The 22,757-nt window shown below is 44.3% G+C and overlaps 1 pseudogene; it reads left to right on the forward strand.

Annotated features, from left to right (window-relative positions):
- The first annotated feature begins 13,762 nt into the window (after positions 1 to 13,762).
- Positions 13,763 to 17,562, forward strand: LOC117740406 (annotated as a pseudogene).
- Positions 17,563 to 22,757: the final 5,195 nt, after the last annotated feature.

Genomic DNA, 22,757 nt, shown 5'->3' on the forward strand with positions numbered 1-22,757 from the left:
TAAGCGCACTGGTATGCTTTGAGGTTTTCGGTTACCTGGAAAGTCCTGCTCCCACGTGTAATTAGGGAAGCACCTTCTCCTCATATCACATGGGGGGAGCGAGCATGATATAACATCACGACGCTAAAAAAAAACCCGACTCCCTCGGCTGCAGGAAACGACTCTCCTGACAGCGTTCTCTCGGTTTATGAATTCTCCACCAGGGCGCATCGATCCCCTTCTGCTCACAGGCCCGACTGAGCTTCAGCTAATCAAAGTGCCAATTAACGCAGGCAGCGGGGATGCGCACCGAGCCGCAGCGGTAATCAATGAAATACTGAGCTGCGCTGACTGAGTGAACTAGATGAGCCAAATGGTGTCAGCTATTATGTCTCTGAGAATGATCTTTGTTCAAATTACCTTCCGTTGGTCGTTTCTGCGGCACGCTCTTGTGTCGGTAATCGCAGATCGGGTTTTGTTGACTCCGACGGCTAGGAGAAGAAAAAAAAGATCAAATCGGCAAAAAATCAATGTCTCTCCTTCGATGGCATTACTCCAGACACTTGTGATCAGTGATTCGGTCGTTGTCTTTCATTCAGAGTCTCACTCGGGGCAGCATCTTATTGGAGGATCAACAAAATGGGCAAATGCATTAAGACGTGTTTAAAAGGTCAACATAAAGAAAGAAAGGTCAACACCGAACTCTTGACGGGACTTGAAAATGAGGGATTGATCGAGGCGTCGAGTTACTCACTGTTCAAAGGAAACACACTCAATCATTTGACTTGGATGGTTGAGTTGGCTTCTATTCTACCCGGCGACCGTGATCAGTGTAAAATCTCTACTTAATAAACTCTTCAGTGCTCATTAAGAGAGAAACTCCGAAAAAATATTGTATCCTGTTAGGGATTCTCATCCCGTGTGAGTTCCAAAGGGGGTAGTGCTATGTGCACAAGGTTCCCAGCACATTTGACAATAAAAAAGACTGCACTATTGTCCCGCAAGCACACAGCGTATTGAGAGGAGTTGAATCGCCCACACAGCCAGAGCCAAAGCTGTGTATTTAGCAGAGACCGAACAGAGCAGGGCACTTGACTAGTTCACGGTCCATCTCATCACCAAGTGTCTTTGGCTCTCTCAGGTTTTTGGTCATTGTGCAGATAAACATTCGAGTGCCATGTTTGGTCACCCGGCGGACAAACCAGCCCATTCATACAGTCCGATACCCCGAAGACGGATGAAAGGGGGTCACCGCAAATAAAATGCCTCTTGGTGCATTTAAAGCTTCCCCCCTACTTGTCTCCAAAAACCACCTCCCCGTCCTTTGTCTCCATTCAAACCCATTTTCTTGAGCCTTGGTAGAAGACGAAGGAGGTGGCGAGGAGCCAAGAGTTCTGCTGCCGAGGAGTTGAAACGTGAATGCCAAGCTCTCGAGTCCTTAGCAGAGCGATGGGATTTTAAAGCCGGAATGTGCGGGGGTTTGGCCGGGCATGAAAAAGATTGGACACACTGGCAGCCGCTGATGCCAGGGCCTCCTGGCTGGAGATGCTGCTGGGTTCCAAATATGGCAAAGAGGGAGTCCGAACTGGAAATAATCTGAGCAAACTATAGTCGAGACTTCAAAAAGATGGATACTGTAGATTCAACGTGTCGTGAAATATTCAAATCGACGGTCCCTTTTCAAAATAAGAGCGCGGTTGAATCTATAGTTTTGTTTGTTGTTTTGAAAAAAAAATGAAACCAGCAGTGTGAGGAATAAAGAGGCAAAGCAACAATTTAGAAGAAACAATTAGCATCCATTAGCAGCCATCAAACAAACAATACTGTTAATTCCTCTTAATTCCCTATCCAGCCATTTTTAGCTTCCCCTAACACCTTCCACTCCTCACTGTGACAAAAGCAGGAACTCTCATGCACGCTCCGGGTCTCCGAACCCTCCCTCCAAACACCGTTTCACTTCATTTTAGCTCAGCGCCAGTGGCTCCAGGTACGCAACTGTCACATCCTGCTGCATTCAGCAGCATCTCCCTCTCCACATGTCAGGCCTGGAGTGTGTGGAATACATAATAGGGGGGGAGGGGGGGGGGGGGATGGAGGGGCCGGGAAATAATGAATCATTTCATCCCTTTTGAAGCAAAAAAATGGTCCACGCACCAACAGGACTCCTGGAAACCTCATCGAGCCACGTCAAAAATAAAGTAGGTCAAATTCTGTAAGTCCAGGTAGTTACATAATGTGTCTGTAGTTGTTAACGAGTGTTACCTGCTTACATTCAGGTTTACCTGTAAGTCCAGGTAGTTACAGAATGTGTCGTTCTGTAGTTGTTAACGAGTGTTACCTGCTTACATTCAGGTTTACCTGTAAGTCCAGGTAGTTACATAATGTGTCTGTAGTTGTTAACAAGTGTTACCTGCTTACATTCAGGTTTACTTGTAAGTCCAGGTAGTTACATAATGTGTCTGTAGTTGTTAACAAGTGTTACCTGCTTACATTCAGGTTTACCTGTAAATCCAGGTAGTTACATAATGTGTCGGTCTGTAGTTGTTAACGAGTGTTACCTGCTTACATTCAGGTTTACCTGTAAGTCCAGGTAGTTACATAATGTGTCTGTAGTTGTTAACAAGTGTTACCTGCTTACATTCAGGTTTACTTGAGGCAAGAAATAACTATCGACATCTCTCTATTCTTTGCATTAATATAGATTATTATAATGTTTTTTTTCCATTGAATGGTATATTTGACACTGAACTAGTTCATCTTTATCTCAGTGATCGTGTCCAAATGAGCATAAAATATCACTATGACCCTGAAATTCGGTCTCTTGTGTCATCATATACTGAAAACTACAGAGCAAAATCACACTCTGATTGAACCAATCTATGAAGTGTCAGAAACAATGGATATCCGGGGGCCCACATTCACCAGGGTGACACTCCCCTTGGGGCTTAGCCCCCCCTTTCTTGGAATCCTACAAACGCCCCTGCTCTCCATCCATCTGATACTGGCCCGGCTCATCTGTCAAATTTTAAAAGTCAATGTGGCCCCTGAGCCAAAAAGTTTGCCCACCCCTGTTGTAGATTCACGGAGCTCAGTCAGCCATACAGAAATCCCACTGACTTGCAGCGGCATCTTATGCATTTCACATTATTATTCAATATTTAGAGCTGTGTGTGTGTGTGTGTGTGTGTGTGTGTGTGTGTGTGTGTGTGTGTGTGTGTGTGTGTGTGTGTGTGTGTGTGTGTGTCTGTGTGCCGGCCTTTAACAAACCAAAGAGAACATCTCTGCAGTCCGAAAATAGGTCCACAGTGGGCATGCAATCACGAATATGGTATATAGGTAAATGTTCACCATAAACCTTTATGGTCAGCATGCAGCTGAGACAACTTGTCTATAATTGATAGAGTGTATATACTAGTTGTATTATTCATTGGCCATGTCAGCTGGAATTCTCTTCAGTCACATTTCTCTGCAGTGAAGCAGAAATTCATGCAGACCTGAAGGAATTTCAACTACTTATCATAAGTTGCATTGTTGTTGTTGTTTTTTTTCATCTTTGCAGAGACCGAGAACATATTTGCATTAAAAATCCAGCAGTACAAAGCAAAGGGAGGAACTTTAAAGGAAGAGTCTTTCCTGTTTGGAAGCTGAGTAACGCCACAAAAAAGAAAATTCATATTGCACAATATAATGTGCGTCATAGCCCTCTGTCAATCAACGGGGTTTTTTTTCTTTTAAAGAAGTGTGCTTTATGAGTGCGCTTGCGCATTAAAATAGTTGCTTACTTATTGTACGCATTGTCAGCTCATAGAACAAAGCTGTGAAGCCTTTGATGTCTGTCCTGATATTTCCAGACATGAAGACTTGCATTAAAGTGCATGTATCTTTTATTCCCTTTTGACTGAAACGTAAGACGCATCCTCATCATTTAAAAAAAGTACTCTGCTCCCTACAGAGACAAACAAAGCCAACTCACGAGGCCTACTATACTGACAAGCAAAGTATTTAGCGTTATGATTTATCCGGTACAAATGTGGAACATTGGCTTCCATAATACGGTTGTGAGTCCAAAACAAGCAATTTGTCTATTGGCTCATGTCGACGGAGAACATTGGATAATATGTTGGTAGAAACGATGGTACATGCAGGGTACAGCTAACAAGCTGGTGGGGAAACATAACACACAGCACGGAACCGAGAGATATTTCAGTTGGCTGAACTATGCTTTTAGAAAGTTATTTTTTTTTGTTGCATTTTATTGTTTGCATATGAGAAAATGAGAGGTTTTTTTTTTGTGCTCATCGACTCATTTATTTTCAATTATATTGAGATTCTCGCAGGCCTATAATTGAGCACTTGGAGCTCACGGCTACAAAAAACGGCAACAAGAAGAAAAAATAAGCCCACCAAAAGGCAACGGAGCTCACACGCGGCGCATCGGGTTTCAAACTAGAGACAAAGAAATGTGCAAGAGCTGCAGCCGAGACAATGACAGCGGCAGACACGTGCATCCAACTCCCACGCTTAAACCGCATGGAGCAATCAAGCGCCCCCCCCCCTCCCCCCCTCCTCCCCGCACCCGTCCCGACCCACTCCACCCCTTTCGATGTATGACATCCCATTGTGCGTGCGCTGTGAGCAAGAAGAAGAAAAGACCCCGAAAAACCTCTAAAGGAAATGGTCCCAATGGAAGTGAATTAAGCAACAAAGGAGGCACTTACATTCAAGAGGCTCACATGGTCCTCCGACAGAAAAGAGGAGAAGCGTGCGCAGTGATTCCAGTCTGAGAAAACAAGATTGGGTAACCTTGAAGAGAGAGAGAGAGAGAGAGAGAGAGAGAGAGGTGGTGAAAGTGAGGGAGGGAGTTAGAGATGGAAAAGAAAGGTGAGAGAGGACGCAGATGCATGCATCCACACGCCACAGCGTAGTCGCAAATCAAAACACTTTGGCTCTTTTCTTGCATCTCCCCCCCTCCTCCTCCTCCTGTTCGGCCCCCCCTACCCCCGCGCCTTCGGGTTTTACTTGTCATGTGTTCAGGCTCAGTCGAGCGTGAAGCGGGCTGAAGAAACCAGCGCTGCAAGTGCTTCGTCCAGCGGTCGGTCGGGGAGGGGGGGGGGGGAGCTCGTGCTTCTGTTACGTGGAACGTCGAGCGTGCTTGGAACCTTTTCCGCGAGTTTGATCCCGAGCAGATGGGACGGAGAGATACCCAGCATCTTGGCTTGTCCATCACACCTCGCTTGGGATCCCGTCCTTAAAAAGAAGAAGAAGAAGAAGAAGAAGAAGATGAGAGATGAAACCAAACATGTCTCATGTGGAAAAATGTAGAGTCCAGCTTCCAAAAAACAGTTGGCTCCAACTTCACATCTCGGTGAAGTCGGTCCCAAAAAAACAGATAATGAAAGTCCCAAATTGCAGGAACATTCACATTGCCTCAATTAAATAAAATAACGGGGGCTCTCTTGCTGTGCATTTTGCTGATTACACACAATGTTGTCACGCAAAACGTCTCAATATATTTTGTTTGCAATTTTTCCAGCTCTGCTTTTTTTTTTCTCGTTTATTTTTTTATTTTTAGTGGTCGTCAGCCAAGGGAACAGAAGCACAGAGCAGCGGGCTTTTAAAGTCCACAGCTTTACTTTGACCATTTTTGGCTGAAACTGTCATAAAAAAAATATACATATATATATTCTTTAGTTTACTGTTGCTGGCGCTTAAATCTGATCACTCTGAAAATGAAACTATGGCAAATCATCAATTACGTTGTTTTTGGAAAAGTAGCAAAAGTATTGGAATTAACATGGACACCGGTATGGAACACTAAAGCTTAACAAAGCAGACAAGTGAACATATTTGAGGAGAGTTTTTTTTCTGGACTCCTCTTATCTTGTTTTAATGATATTCTATGTGTTTAAGACAAAGCTGATCTCTCTGTTTGCTGATTATATCATTATATAAATACAATTCTGTCCAGTAGTTTTTGAGATATATTTCAGTCGGCACCAACGTGTTAGACCGACTACGGCGCAGCCTTGGCTCAAGGAAAAGGGAAAGTTTGACCTAAATTGTTTTCTCACCCGAGTTCAAGTTCAACAGTTAAAAAAAGGAGTTTAGCCAGCATCGTTATTTATTGTGTTAGCAAGTTATCCAACGGAAAAATTCACCTAAAAGGAAAACGTCCTCAAAAAAATCTAGAACTATGATCCTGGCTGAACCCATTTTCACCCGTTCTTAAATCATAAACACAGGAGAGAAGAACATTTACATCCGGTTTAGTTTCATCATGTGACCCGAGTGTGAACCCTCCGTCATTGTCATGGTAACAGGTGGTTGTATACCGTACGGGTAGAGATCGTAACCCCCCCGTTGTACACCAAGGAGTGTCTTCAGAGTCCGATGTCGATTGGTCTCCTTGATCCTTCTGCCTTTACATTGCAATGCCTTCAACATCCACCGTTACCATCATTAGGTGAACATTTAACATATTACAAACATGCAACTGCTTGTGAAATGAGTGTCTTGGTGGAGGGTTTCTCAAGTAGACAGACAGACTGCCTGAACACATCCCAAACTGATCCATACAGAGTTTAACACCAATCACTGCTGTCCTGTCCCTCTAGCTGCTTAACCAGAAGTAAGCCCCTCCCCCTAGTCTTCAGGTGTTACTAGTAGTGGGTACTTGTAGACTAAAACCCGCAGGCTGGGTAAAGCCACCATATACTGGCAACTCACCTGCAATCTCGGACGTGCCCCCGAAACAACTGCTCCACCCCCCCACCCCCCCTTAACCCTGGTCAACCAAGATCGGACGAGCCCCCATATGTTACACCCCGGCTCAAAGGCTGCAACATGGATGGGAGACCAGTTAAAAGCGACAAATAGACATTTATTTAAAGAATACCACAACTAACTTTAAACAAACAAAAACAAATAAGCTCCAGTGTGGACCACGGGAGAGAGCGGCCAGCCAGTCAAGGCAGCAAACCCCCTCTATCATCAGGTGTTGCATCTTTATAGCAGCCCCCAGGCTCATCAGCTGATCAACAGCCTGAAAGACAAATCTAAGTGGAAGGTAGGGGTCGTCACATTGACTGACATGTGTCTCAGACTATCGCACTCAACTGTGGTATTTAACCCCCCCCCCCCCCCCCCCCCTCCCCTCCCACATCAGCTTTCCCCCAGGACTCTGGGTTATTTCAGTAGCTCCAGCAAAAGATGGCGAGGGCAGATGAATCCAAGCTCTGCGGCTTCAAAAACATTTAAACCTTAAAAATGTCAAGACTTCAAAACATCCCTCTCCAGTCTGTGACAGCAAATATGTTATTTTCGTCTCACCCGCCGCTCACTCTGATGTCTCTGACGACAAGACGGGTCAGTACACTGCGGGAAGCACGGGGGCCGATTTTAATTCAACTCGAATCCGCAAAGGATCCTTTTCTTTTCCCTTTCTTGTACACAAACGTGTCTGTAAGAGGAATGCATATGGCACAGATTAACCCATTTACCCACAATGTGAGTTGAGGAAAGCAATTCGAAGCCCCCCCCCCCCACCCCCCACCCCCTGCTGACAATGGTTAGGATTTGGATGACCTAAGCTGTTCCAACAGTCCCAAACAACATGATCAGCAGCTCAGTCAAGCTCCACCAGTGAGCATAAGACCTGCTGATGAGGGCTGGCATGGCTAATCATCTGCTTCAGTGCAAGATTTGAATGTGAATATTGAATGTGCTACGAGAGGACTTGTTCATACTCCGTGAAGATTACGGAGGATGTCAAGCCGATATTCATGTCTGTATCGGCGTCTCCCTCGTGCCAATATGGGCATGTGGGGAGATAATCTTGAGATGCGCCGGCTTGCTAGGGAAGTGGGAGGATAATCGTACAAGCCACCCAGAGAAGGTTTTCTTTGTGCATCACCTTGGTTGGGTTATGCATGTGCATCCATTCTTTTTTTTTCTTCTATTTCCCGCTGACAGGACAACCCTGCCGAAATGCCCTTCTTGTTGGATTGGACCGTGTGCAGTGTAGGTCTGGTGAGACGTTCAAAGACATTCTTCAAAGCCCGGGTTGCTTTTGTGTTTGTGTGGGTTGCAGCTGTCTCTCTTTTCCTCCCCCCCCGGAGGCTCAAGGACCAGTCCTAATATGTTCCACGTCAACCTCTGGCACTTTTTAATGCTTTCATGCTTTCTTTGCAGGAACATATCGCAAAAGACCTGTTGTGTCTTCCATCACTTCTACCTAGAGGTAGACTGCAGTTTACCTCTAGTTTAAACCTTCACACACATCCAGTCGCGATAGAAATAGCGAGGAAAAACACCTGTGACGAATGTACATGTGAACATGAACAAGATTGTTGACCTACGAGGTAAGATGCTCTCCACATCAATGCTTTTGGAAAGCCTTTTGTTTCTAGATTTACCCCCAACTTATTGTTTAAATAACTGAAGTTGGAAGCTCAAGTAACCGCCACAACCAGTCACTAAGAAGAAACCGAAATGCAAGCTGCAGCTTAATTACATCTCGCCGAGTGACGTCCGGCCACTCGAGTGTTACAGCTGCCCTCATACGCAGCCCGGAGTTCGTCTTGTAACCTCCAATAGTACAGGACGCCAAAGAGAACGGGGAGCAATATGTTCCAAGGTGAGTTCATTTCGGCACGCCGTGCATACACACTTACACACACACACACGTTGTACAATGTACACAGTTTGAAAGTGAAACAAATGGGTCGAGGCTGCTTTTTTTCCCTTCTTTTTGAGCGTCAGCAGCTTTATGTTCCTCGCCGAATCTCCACAGGCAGGAGGGTCAGCGCCGTGCCAGCAGGGAATCACTGACACACATCTGCCGTCTGACCCATTTAGCCACATCTATACGGGAGGAAAAGACAAAAGACAGCATCGCTGGTGTTTTGGATGCCAAACTGCCCGAGCCACCGCTGCATCGGGGAAAAAACACATCGCCCTTAACAGCTGGATAGCTACGTTATAGCTGAAAGGAGAGAACATAACGGTGACAGGTTTACCCCCTTTTTATCACTCTTATTACTTTTATGACTGGATTTTAATGATAATGTTTACTTCCTTGCAGCCTAAGTAAAAAAAAAAAAAGCAATCAATGCCCCACCGCAGACAGATGCTCCTTTTGATGTCTTCAGGGCGTGAGGAGAATACACACTCGTTTGTTATCGTCATATGCATTTTAAATATGGAAGGATCGCACGAGTCATCGCATGAATATTTCACACGCATCAGCCGAACCGGCTAACGAACAAGCATTTCCTGCCGTGTTTTTTTTCAGGGGCCCGGAGCGTCGCGGCCACAGGGGGGTTGCCGTGAGCGACGAACGGTGGTGGGTGGTCCAAAAGGAAGTTAAACGTTTTGTTTAATGTTTCGGAAGAATTGTGGGTACAAAGAAAGCGATAATATGTTTTGAACGGAGGGCAGACGGACCTCGGTCAACAACGTCGGACAAGCGAACTCTCCCGTTTTCCTCACTCTCTCTCACACAAGGGGGGGGGGGGGGTCTCCATGCGGTTGCTGAGGGATGACGCAAAGCACAGAAGTCGCAATGTCCTCCGGGACTCATCATCATAATAAGTACATTATAATAGCAAAGGGAAAATGAGTCTAACGCCCAGATATTTAAATGTTGCCTGTGGTCCATGGATGCGTGGGTGGGTGACTCATTTGCTCCCATTAGTGCAACATGTCTAAAGTGTATTGTATTACGATGAAACCTATGAATGCAGTGCCACAATATTTTGTAATAACCCGAAAAAACCTTGAAGGTTTTCACACGGGAGATCATTGTATTTCGAAAGCCACACATTTCCCATTCAACTCCACTGGCAAGAAATTAAAAAAAGGATGACTTTGTTTAAAAAGAAGTAAAAAATGCTTTTAGGCAATAAAAGAAAAAGAAAACAGGTGCCACGTTGTTTTTCATCCGCATTTGGTAAATCTGCTGCCTATAGAAACTAGATTTGAGCATTGTGCTGCTGCCCAGCGTGAGTTTGTGATGACAAATGTCATCAAAGAGCAGCTTGTTCCAGTTGTAGAGCATTATACGCAATGCGTCTGCCCCCGGCTCTTCCAACCGTATGAAAATATTTTTTTTTAAAAAGAGGGGCCTTTCTGTTTGTCAACAGGCTGTCTTTCGTCCTGACCCCTCCGTGTCCTGGATATTCGGCATCGTCTTCATATTCCGCTGCATTTTTCTTCCCTGGCGTTGGCTACAATGCGACGACCACATAACGAACTTGGCATTTGCACTCTGCCTGTCCGATGCCCGGTCCCTCATGTGGCTTTACCACATGCCGTATTACTCTGCATGCGTCCGCCTCCTCCTCCCTTAACCTTCGTGGGGCTTCGGGCGATGCCTCGGGGGGGGGCGCTTCGGAAACACGTGCAGGAGGATAGGGGCGAACATGTCATGGCCGCTTTTACTCCGGCGTGCCCGGGCTTTCTCATGCCCGAGTCGACTCCCCCTCGACCCTGCGAAGCCGCCTGTAATCTTCCTCTATGTGGCTGAGCCGAGAGCAGGCGGCGAGACTCAGCTGCGAGGAGCGAGCAGAGCGAGCTGACCTGGAAAACGAATGCCTTTTACTCTGAAGGGCCCAGAGGGTTTAAAGGGCACCGTGCAGCAGTTGCGGCATCGGCAGCGTCGCCCCCCCCCCCACCCACCACCCCCCCGGTTGTGTTTGTTCACCACGTACTGATGTTTTAAAAATCCAATGTGCAGAAACACAGACGCCAGGGCCCACACACTGAAGACGGTAGCTGTGCTGCGGTTTTTTCGCAAAAAGACTTCCAGACTAAATCCAGATATTATAATAGTAAGTGAAGGACTCGGAGGACACTTAAAGACCTACGAGCGTCCCCGTGGCTCTCATTCTCATTAGATAAGGAACACTTGCAAGGCTCTGTTTTAAAAGGCCACATCCTACTGCTTCCTCCTCGGAGCGTGCGCGGTAATTTAATTAAGTCCACTGGCTTTTCTAAAGGGCAACTGCTAGAACCAACACAATTAATAAAATGGCTGACTCTGTTGCTCTTTGTTCCCCTTTCCTCATTTCCGTGGCTCGGCACAATCCCCCCCCCACCGACTTGATTTGCATTTAGAAAAGTCCAAATCTGGCTTCTCCCCAGTAATTATTCATAAACTTTAAGTACAAAGTAAACAGAACATGAAGAATACCGCAAGTTGTGACAAAACGTCTCTTTTGTGAATGTAGTGCAGCAATCATTCGTATGCAAGAGGCGGCACATGTCTACAACATAATTTTTTTTTTCCCCTTCTTCTCTTAACTATGCAACACAAATCATTTTTATTGTCTCTTTTTGAGTGGCTCTACGGCACGCTCTACATCCGTTGGCTCGACGACAAGCGGCGGTGTAAGTGCTGGCGTGTCAGAATGTGTCTCCGGCACAGCCGCCGCGGTCCTCCGGGAGTCGACTTATCCCTTCTCGAATGTCGCCGTTAAACTGGTGACGTCGCTTCCAAAATGGTCGCTCCTCTTTGGGATTTGTCTCTAAAACGGAGGGTTATTAGCAGGCTGGCTGCGGATCAGAGATGGCTCGGGGGTCCCATAGGACAGTTCAAAGTGTATTGAGGTTAATTAGCAAGAACACGACCTAGACTAAAGGAAATTGCTCATAATATACAATATAAGATGTGTGGGTGATTCATAACTTGTTAATTTAAGAACTAATTTATATATAAGTCGAAACAATATAGTTATTTTTCCTCTAAAGTAGGGTTTGACTGACATTGTGCTAATAATATTACATTTCGGTGATTTACATTGCTGAAAGTGATATTTTTTGCACCGTATCTTAAAACATAACCATATAAAATTCTAAAATCAAATCTGGATCTGATGAAAATGAGATTACAAGCCATTCTCTCTCTGATTTAAAAAAAAAAAAAAAAAAAAAAGCATTTATGTTGTCCATCTTCTGTTATCCCTATTAGACGTGAATTATTGCACCTTTTTTTCTTCTTCTTTACACATTGGCAAAAAAATAAACCGACCCTTCATACCGGAAAGACTGTTTGTATGTTCTTCACAAAGAGGGCTTGCAAAGTGTCACCGGAGCCAGACGTTTATGTTGCTGGTGAGAGGCTACAGGTAGTGTCATATTTTAAATATTTAGGTATTTTTATTGATTCTAATCTCTCTTTTAAAAAACAGGTAAACCATGTGACAAAGGTCTTGAAATTTAATCTCATGAATTTTAGATATATAAGACACTGTTTAACCATGCGGGCTGCAAAATTGTATTTTAATGCAATGATTGTCCCCCATCTGACCTACTGCTTAACCAGCTGGGCACAAGCCAACAGCACAACATTAAAATATATTCCCATTCTCCATAAGCAAGCCATCAAAATACTTGATAAAAAACATAAACACCACCATCACTGCAATATTCTCACAAAACATCACATCCTGAGTTGGGAGAACATCATTAAATTCACTGATGTGTGTCTGGTTTTTAAAATTTTAAATGGTATGGCTCCGCCCCCGCTTAGTGAATTTGTTAAACAAAGCAGTGAAAGCAGCAGACTCACTAGATCTGCTACAAGAGGTGATTGTGTCATTTCATATAGGTCAAGCTCGTTTAGCAAGTCTACATTCTCAGTGAAGGCAGGTCACTCGTGGAATGCTCTGCCACCACACATACGTGCACACAACACGTACAACACGTTCAAGCATAACCTGAAGGAATGGCTTGTTGCCAATCAGGTGTGCAGTCATTGATGTGCTGTCTGTCCTGATGCTTGTTTCGGCTATATGTGCATTTGTTTTTTATGTGTATGTTGTATTGTAGCTGGGTTTGTTCTGCCTGATTCATGCTGCAGCCCGTTATGTCTCTGGTCTATTGTTGTACCCTTTCTTTTTGCTGTGTATTGGTTTTGTTTATATGTTGTTGTCAGTTTGTCTATGAATTTTATTTCCATTTTTATTTTGAGATTTTGTTATTTTAGGCTGCCTTAAAAACATCTGGCCAGGGACAGCAGATGGAAATTAGCCTCTCTGGCTAACTCTGGCTCACTTACAGTCCAACTGTTGATTGGTGTGCATTGTCCCTGCAAAATAAATGAATAAATAAATAAATACCGGACACTTTATGACATTAATAGCTAAGTTCTCGTGTGATTCTCTGTCGAAGGCTGAACTCCTCTCCAACTTTCTATTACACCTGAAGACATCTGGTAATATATCACACGTAGTTAAATTCAGAGGTCGATGCACATAACGGGCAAATGTTGTGAAAATGTGGGAAAAAAATCTGATCTGAATCTCCGTGACTGATACATCAGCATTCATACAACACACACATGTGTTGTATGACGGGTGTTTTGAGGATACACTGGTCATGCAGTCACCAGTAGAAGGTCAGCGTCTAGAGGAATGTTCCCCGTGGCGGCAGAGATAGAGAGAGAGAGGCTCTGAGGTCAAACACAGAACAAGCACCCACACAGAGACAGGGACAGAAAATGTGTGTGTGGTCGTGTGTGTGTGGTCAGTTATTAACACCAACGTACATTATGTTATTCGTGGTCTTGTCCTCCGTTGTGCCGCTGTTGACACACATGCTGGGAGGATTATTGGTCCCCCAACCTCGCAGCATAAACCAACATCTGTTTTCCATTGTGTGTCTTCAATTTTGTATCTCCTCTCACCTGCTTTTCAGCATGCCGCCAGTACACATGGCTGAGTGTGTGTGTGCATGAGGAGGTCACTTGTGTACTCCATTTGAATGTCAAATTCATTATTCAAAAATGACTTACTTTGAGCTCGTTATTCGGTCCTCGGGAGGTTTATGGATCCGAGCTGCAGGATTAGTTCAGACGGTAGCAGCTCCTCCCTCCGCTGCCCCCCGCCGGGGTACACGCCGGGAGCCAACACACCCGACATCCACGCTGCTGGAGGCCCAGCTGGAGGGAAGGGAGGCGCTGGAGAACCGGGACGACTGTCAGACCAATTGCTGCAATGAAATGAGAGGTTTCGTGAAGGGTCACGACCAAGTCGGCACCTTCCTCATGCTCGTAGCTTCTATATTCACAGATATAATCCTTTTTTTTTTTTTTAATTGTAACTGCAACTGGTTTACTTCCTTTGATTGGTATTGATTATATAACAGCCATTATTATCCATCTTACACCCAACGCTTTGTTTTCTGTAGTAGGTCAACAAAACATAAAGGAGTTCGGTCGCCATAAAATAGCATTTCTATATTTGCTTTATCGTCCACCTCTAAATTCACAATTGAGATCATGTTGAGAGCTTCTCGAATAAAAAGCCAACCACAGCATCCACTTCCCCTCATGTATATTTCAGGTTCTCTGATTCGTGTACTGTATTTCTACATCTGTAAAGGTCTATATTTTTACTCTCACCAAGGTCCTCCGAACAATGCAGCCTTCGGCTCTTAGGAGGCATTAAGGTCTGTCAGATGAATCGGGGAGGAAAAAAAAACACAAGCTCGGAGAGAGAATGAAAAGCTCTCAAAAGCCACATGAAATCTTAAACACTTTTTCGGGAGCTTTCTTTTTTTTTTTCTTCTTCTTCTTCTTCCTCTTTTCTTTCGGAGAGCGGCGTTGGCATTGAACCAAACTTGAAGGTCTCGCTCCGTGTGCGCACAATACTCCGTTTTTTTTGTTTGTTGCTTGTCTGACTTCAAATCGCCAAGAACAAGGGGCGTCGCCGTGTTGACGGTCGAAGTGTGAACACAGTTTAGAAGTTAAGCGTTGAATGAAAGGAGTCCGGTTTTGTCGCTCAGAACGTGTGAAAACCAGTTTATGTGCACGGTGTTATGAATAAGTTAGAGATTGGAATTCACTTTTGTCACATTGATGCCTTCAGAGAAATGTTATTCCCCCCCCCCCTCCCTCCCTGTAGAAGGCACTCCAAGTCTACTCATGTGCAAACCGTGCACTTTAAGAGATAGAAATCGCGCATCACTGTCACATTATTCTCCACCCATCTTCACTTCTGTGCTTGAAAATATCATATTGAGTTGGATGGTGTCTCACCTACTTTTTTCCGACTCAGTGGACTTTATGAGGTGGTTAATGTTCTTTGGTCCTGTGCTGTTTTAAGCGCTGCAATTTGATATTTGGACTGTTAAAGTGTGTGATGCCCAATTTTTGGAGTAAACCACAATTTAAAAAAAAGTAGCACCGGCGCAGATGGAAGACAAAGTAATTCACACACTCTGTTATAAATTGTAGAACACGTGAGACGCATCAAACCTTTTCTACCCGTAACCCCCTTTGTGTTTTTCTTTAAAAGCTTCATAAACTGATGGATGTTTACAATGAAACTGATCCAAACATGCCTTTCTTGAACTCAACCTTCCCACCATCAGTGTTAAGCTGTTGAATCCGCAAATCCTTTGAAAATATCTTTCAAACATTGTCTGGCAGGTCATTCAAAGTGCAACTTATTCAAACCTGTCCTAAAATTAGTTCCAGCATAAAGTTTGGTCAAAATCCTCTTCTCGCGAGTGTTGATTTAATGAGCTTATATTTTGTGCTGATATGGAAATGTTTTCGGGCAGATGTTGCACCCTAAACCTCTGCAATTTCTCCGGGCATGCAGATCCCGGTACAACATCACAATGGGCCGTTCACCACCGCTAATGAAGACGCCAGGGCACTCGTGCATGTGTGTACATGCCACAGGTCAGAGAGACGGCCCCGTTTGAAGCAAATGCAGAACTTTTGTAAATGTGCAACTGATGTTCAGATCTGTTTGGAGAGGGGCAAAACATCTGTTTGTTCCACTATTGGCCTTCTGCTCCTCTGAAGCATGTGGACCCCGCAGCGCAGAGGATGTCATGCGAAGCTTTATCCCTCAAACACTTACAATCTGTGAAACATGAAGGGGAAAAAGAAATGTCTGAATGAAAGGTAAAACCTTTTAATTATACCTTCAGTGATCAGACACACACGTTCAAGCCCATGAAGACATAGGCTAATCCTTTTTTTGGGACTGATCTTAATATAGGGTTTTAGATCTTTGTTTCTTTGGGCAAGACTCAAATAGACACACACACACACCCCATGTTAGTCTGTTAGTCACTTTTTCCACTGGATTTCCAGGAGCCTCTGGCTGTCTTAAGCAGTTTACCGGCAACTATTCACGAACAATCTTCACCAACTTTCCAGGAGTCATATTCTGTCTAAACATGTAGAGTCTTGAGCATGAGGGGAATATCCAACCCATCACATACATTGGTCAGGACCCCTTGGCATCACTTATTAATCCACTGGGCACTTAGGTAAGTTGCCTACTTATGTTGGCAATGTTAAATGTTGCGACATAACGAGGATCTAAGGAGGGCAATGTTGGATTGGTGAATGGCTTGTCATGAAATGTTGTACAGTCTCAGCACTTTGGTGATTCCTTCACTTTCCATCTAGCGACAGTTTTATTTGCCCCATACTTTAGTTGTTGAGGTATGTGCCCATGAGCCAAAGTCACTACATAAACACAACTGACGCGCAGCTGCGTGGCCGAAACATCCTCCAAAGAGCTCGAGACCTCTCTCCGGGTCCCACCGGACCGCCGAAGGACACTAAAATAACTGCGGTTCACCTCGACTCTCATATGCGGTCTCCTGAACCAAGACGACGTTTCATTTGTCCTACTAAGTGCCATGGCTCCCTCCAGGTGTTTTGGTGAGCCGCGCAAGTTTGACCCAAACAGCAGTCCTCTTGGCCTCATCGTGTAATGCGGTCTACAAGGTCATACCTGCTAATGATACATGCATGTATCCCAACCTCACATGCAGTCCAAAGACCTTTAATCGGACCAATATCACCAAAGTGTGCCCCGGGTCACAATGCATGTTTGCCTTCTGCAGTGGGGAAAGTGTGTACCACCGCTACATCCTGGTCCTCCATCTGTATAACCTGTTTGTGTTCTTCTGGCTGGTCAACATCATCACCGCACTGGGTCAGTACACCCTGGCAGGGGCCTTCGCATCCTACTACTGGGCCCGGAAGAAGCCAAACGACATCCCTGCATTCCCCGTCTGCTCGTCATTTATCCAAGCCCTACGTTACCACACAGGTTCTCTTGCCTTTGGTTCTCTGATCGTCGCTGTGGCGCAGATAATCCAAATTGTACCAACCAAGTACCTGGATATGATACTGAAAGGTTCCATTAAACCATTTTCTCGATTTGCCCCCAATCCTGCTTATGGTGCTCGGAATGTTCCCTCAAGTGTTAAAACCGAAACGCATACATTATGATGGCAATATATGGAAAGAACTTCTGCGCCTCCTCCAAGGATAGTTTCCTCCTCTTGATGAGGAATGTTATTCGGATGTCTGTCCTGGACAAGGTGACACACTTTCTGTTCTTCTTGGGGAAACTGCTTATTTCAGGAAGTATTGGTGTTCTTGCATTTTTCTTCTTCACATATAAACTACCAGTCATTCAAGAGGAGGTGCCATCCTTAAATTACATCTGGGTCCCCCTTGTGACGGGGATAGTTGTATCCTACATGATCGCACAGGGCTTTTGTGACGTCTATTCGATGTGTGTGGACAGCTTGTTCCTGTGCTATTGACCGAGCACCGAACCTGGGGTGACAGAGCTTTCTCCATCGCCGCTCCCTCCCTCTGGAACTCACTCCCCAAATCCATCAGAGACTGCACCAACCTGTCAACTTTTAAATCATTAGTCAAAACGCACCTTTTTAGATCTGCTTTTAATGTGTAATTAATGCAGTGATTTTATATGATGTCTTTGTTTTATGTTTATTTTAACCATGTAAAGCGACTTTGAGAATTTTGAAAAGCGCTATATAAATAAAATGTATTATTGTTATTATTATTATAACAGAGGCACGTCCGCTTTGTCATTGTCAGCATACCTCCTCAAAATGCTGACGTTGTCATTTACCTCAAAGCAGCGCCGTGGCTCCGGCCTCACTGAGCCAGTAGAATAGCTGTAGACACCTAATTATGGTCTGATGTATTGTTTCAGAACTCAAAGTAAGCAGAAAAATATGTGATCTGTAACAGTTGACTTCATGACCTAGAAAGCAGGAAAACCTTCGCTGTAATTCTATCCAAGAACGTTTGTCTCAGCACGTATAATTTAGGTAAATAAAAGCTATCGAACTATTGCAGAAAAACACAAATTTGCATGGAAGTGCGCCCTGTGTGGGAGCCCACGAAGATTGTATCCCATTCTTTGGCACTTCAAACAGATAGAGAATGACACAGCGTTCTGAGGTCCTGGGAAAAAACCCTGTCGGACACAAATTGTTGGCAGATGTGACTTGAAATCAGTGGGTTTCGCCCTCTTAAACTCTGACCAAAGGATCACCTTGGATTTTCATCAGCAATTGACAGACTGAATGTTTGACACTTGCAAAGCTACAGCAACATATGATCGCGGCCATGGTAAACAATGGAGACGGTTGCGCTCTGTCAGGGAAATGGAAAGGCCTGGACGCTGACGCAGTCGTTTCTGACTCGGGGAAGGACCACAGATGTGGGCCGACAAACCCTGCTTCACTCCTTTCCACTCACTGAGGACATGGAAGAATTTCAACTAGTCTACTTCAGGCAAACGTGAGAAAGTAAAGGAGCAGGATTTGATCTAACGTCGATCGTACGTCTTTTGCTTTGATGCCTAAGGGGAATAAATAATGCAGTAGTGTTCTTGTAATGCTCTACAAGACCATTACTGGCTCTTACAAGCTATCTCCACTGAAGGTGCCTTCTGCAAACAGGGTTTTCATGCAGTCGGACAACATTCTTAAATCTGCTCTGCTTTCCTGTCATTCATCATCCAAGGACCAAACGCTTTGCAGGAACGTGGCAACCGATATTTAAAAAGTCTGATTATAAAGACTGTCTCCCTCCATCAGCCATGAACACTAACACCTTAAGAACTGCATTTCGGGTATGACTGCAGACTTTACGCCTTGAAGAAGGCGATTTGCGTGGGTTATTACCCAGCTATGTTAACATATGATGAAAGGCTTTTTTAATGTTATGCTGGAGGAGTGCCTTGGACCTTTCTTCTTTCATTGAACTTCTGTGCGCTCTACCAAAGACCACCTCCATTACACTTTGTTGTAACTTCCGAGCATTTGTACTCATCCCGCAGGTTTCTTCCTTTGAGAGCTATCTATCCAAGGACAGACGGGTCTTTTTCTTATAGAGCTGTGAAAGAGAATACGTGAAGAGGTTTGAGGTTAGAATCTGTTTGAAAATAAAATAAAATGTGAGATCAAGCCACAGGATGTATTTGATGAAGACTTTAAAGTGATTTTATCTGAATTTACACTGTATTACTTCCGTGCTGTTGGAGTCCTCAGCTCCTGCTGCTCGCTCATTGACACAGAAGAGCCAGATGTCCATGAGTAGCCGTATCTTTAGTCCTTTATATGGTGCTGTGCAGAGCATTTTAATGTCAAGACATTAATTCTGAGACATTTGCAATATTGCTGTAGTTTCAGCCTCGCATTAGCTGACCTTGTCCTAAGGCTCTCCTCATTTATAGACCTTGTTTTTGCTCCTTGAACAAAAAGCTGGGTGCATATATCTCACTCCTTGTGCATATAAGAAGGAGCATTCATGGGAATTGCGGTCTTATTTTCATATGAAACATAAAACAAAAACCCTGCAGGTTCATCCAATAGAACGCCTGTTGATTTGCAAAGCCAAAATGATTAGGATTCATCTTCTGGGGACAACAGTTGTTAAATTGTTGGACTGATAGACAGAATGACCGACTTCGCTGCCTCTAATAGCCTTACCACTATCGAGGCTAAAAATAAAAGCAAAGGATCGTATAGGAGATCATGTCTCGGAGGGGGAAGGCCCAAAAAAAGCGAGACGTGCCATAACCAAAAAAGCTCCACTGTAGATTAAAGGCTTCTGTGGCTTCTATGGCTTACAGTTGAGTAATTCATGAGGAGTCATGTTCTTCTCTTCAGTGAGAACCTGGAGGAAGACACTTTAATTAAAAGGAAAAGTGGAGGTTGGAAAAGATGGAAAAAGTGGAGAACAGACGACACACAGTTCAGCAATGAAATATGAATATGCCCACTGCGTATGGTTTGGGCATCTCTGCACTTTTCTGTCAGACTCATTTCCTGTTGTAAAAAATGGAAGCATGCTCATTTTATGAATCCGTTAAATACATTTCTCGCAAACCCCAATTTTCTTCTTTTTTTTTTACTGCGGGCGCGTACATTTTTGTGCAATTTCCTCAGGCTTCATAAACACGAGGCTGTCTGGCTGCGGGACAATGAAAATGTCAGTAAAGTTTCCCCTTCCGAAAGAAAAGCAAAGGCGGACACTTCCCCCCCACCCCTCCTTGGAAAGCCAGCAGTGAATTCAGCAGCCATGTGCTGGAATGTTTGGTGATGCTTGATTTGTTTCTGATATGCTGGGCACAGCCAGTGGGAGGAATGGGATGACACGGAGGTGGAAGGTATATTTGCAGAAATGGAGGCGTACAGGGAGGATAAGCACAAGTCATATGTGTTACGGAATTACTATTTTTGACTTCTTTTTTTTTTCTTTTTTTTTTACAGTCTGATAAAAGCTGCATATGTTGAAGGTTCCATCACTCCCGAGACCAAGAACGAAATTAAGGGGGAGGGAGGAGGTGTAGAGGAGCGAGGTAGCACCGAGCTCAAAGAGCATCGGAAGTGACAGCCAGGTTCTCATATCCTATAATTATAGCTCTCCCCTTGCACAGTTCTCTCTCCACTCGTGCCCTGTCATTTGTGATTTCCATACCACTCTTCGCCTTGCCTTCCCATGCTCCTCCTGGAGGAAATCGGACCACTTGACGTTTGTGCTCACCCGTGGGGAAGGCTCGGCAGGTCAAGTCCATCTCCGCATTGCAGGCGTGCCGCTGTTTTGTCACACACAACTGCTCTTGCAAGGCAAAAATCCAACTGAATTCCGACTGAGAGATTGTTGGTAGCTCGGGGATTGTAACCTCATCTTATTTTGTCGTTTTTTCAAGATGCTATACGTGACACATTTTAAAGCAGATATACAACATTTGAAGAATCAACTTTGTTTCGCCAATTAATACACAATATCACAAGCACATATTTACACGCATTATGTAAAATCATCTACTTTCCGCTGACACATTGCCCCATTTACTGTTGAAGTCTCGTATCTTGCCCCTCTTTCTTGCCTGTTCGTATGCAGCTATTCTCCAAAAAAACAATCTTGACGTTAAGGACCCCTTGTGACCTGACTACGTCCAATAATATCGCCGTGTGGCATGATATTGCAATAAATCAAATCCGATGCACCAGTCTGTGTCGCCTCCCGAGAGTCTTCCAAGTATGTGCAACTTGAGACAAAGAAACGTGGTTGAAAAAGAAAGCGAATACCCGAATTTCAAAATTGGAAACCGAATACCCAACGAGCCATTTTTTTCGTCTCTACCACTCACTTCCAGGCTGTTGTGGAAGTGCACAACATTTCCAATGTGTCACTGCTGGTTTATTTCTTTTTGGAGCCATAATCACACCTGCAGCTTTCTCACCTCACCTGAAGTGTGTCAGTCTATCTAGGAAATAAAAGAGGAAAATCTCTATTCGCATCTGACAAGCCCGCCAACACTCACACAACGACTTTCCGGTGGTGAATCAATATTTCACAAAGTCTCCCGTGCAGAGGGGCCTTCACCAAACAATAGGATCCTGACCTGCATTATTCATCCCTCACTCATTCGCTCCTCTCTGACTCGGACACACCGGGGAATCCAACTTCCCCAAACTAAACTTCAGATGAGAAAACCTCTCAAAACATCTGCCCCTCCATCCTCCAATCTCTGTGGTATTTTGAGTGGCCTCGTACCATCCCTAATAATGTTAAACCACGTTGAATAATGCATCGCTGATTCATTCCTCACAGTCGGGTCATGACAGAAGCCTCTCGGTTCGACCCAACGTCAATGCAAAGCGAACCAAATTCAATAGGGATTTTTGCAAATCTATTGGACCATGGACCAAGTTCTCAAACAAATCCAATTGTCTCAGAAACGGGTACAAATCCATCTTGCATCAGTCAGAGATATAGAGCTATATTTAGAAGTACTCCAATCATCATAAAATATAACTTTGGGGATCCAATCAGCGTAACTCAGTTATTATAAAACGGCTGAAATACTGGCAGCAGATTTTTAATGAACTTGACATTAAATGCTTCATGGCTTTTAGTTGGTTTCCACTAATGTCTTTTCATAACGTGTAATTAGGCACGGACTTTGAATAATGTGTGCGTGCAAAGGTTCCTAACAGAGGAGATGAGGATAACAGCCTCAATCAGTGTATTATCTCCGGTCCAGACCATTACCAAAGCTGGCGATCTAATAGCCTCTGAATTAGATGTGGAGCTGATTGCACATTGATTATAAGTGAATGAGGGCAATGGGATGTCGATCGCAAACATCCAAAGTGACTTTAAACTGCGCGGATTTGTAAATGCAAAGATGTGTCAGGAGGTATTTTCCCCTTCAACTCTGTTCCGTTGACTTAACCTAATCTCACAATGGTTATTGTAAAAGTGAGGTCCACAATTAAAGCACCATACTCCTCTCTGGAGGTCTTCAGTCAAAGATGGGAGGGCAGGAACACACAGACCCACATGCACCTCATCAGTGCCGACATCTTTCCACTGATCACCTTTTTGTAAAATATCACCCTAAATATGCCAAGTACTTTTGGTATTTGTATTTAGTATTTGTATAATTGACTATTTGCATTTACAATAT

The sequence above is a fragment of the Cyclopterus lumpus genome, chromosome 2 (assembly GCF_009769545.1).
Source record: "Cyclopterus lumpus isolate fCycLum1 chromosome 2, fCycLum1.pri, whole genome shotgun sequence".
NCBI lineage: Eukaryota > Metazoa > Chordata > Actinopteri > Perciformes > Cyclopteridae > Cyclopterus > Cyclopterus lumpus.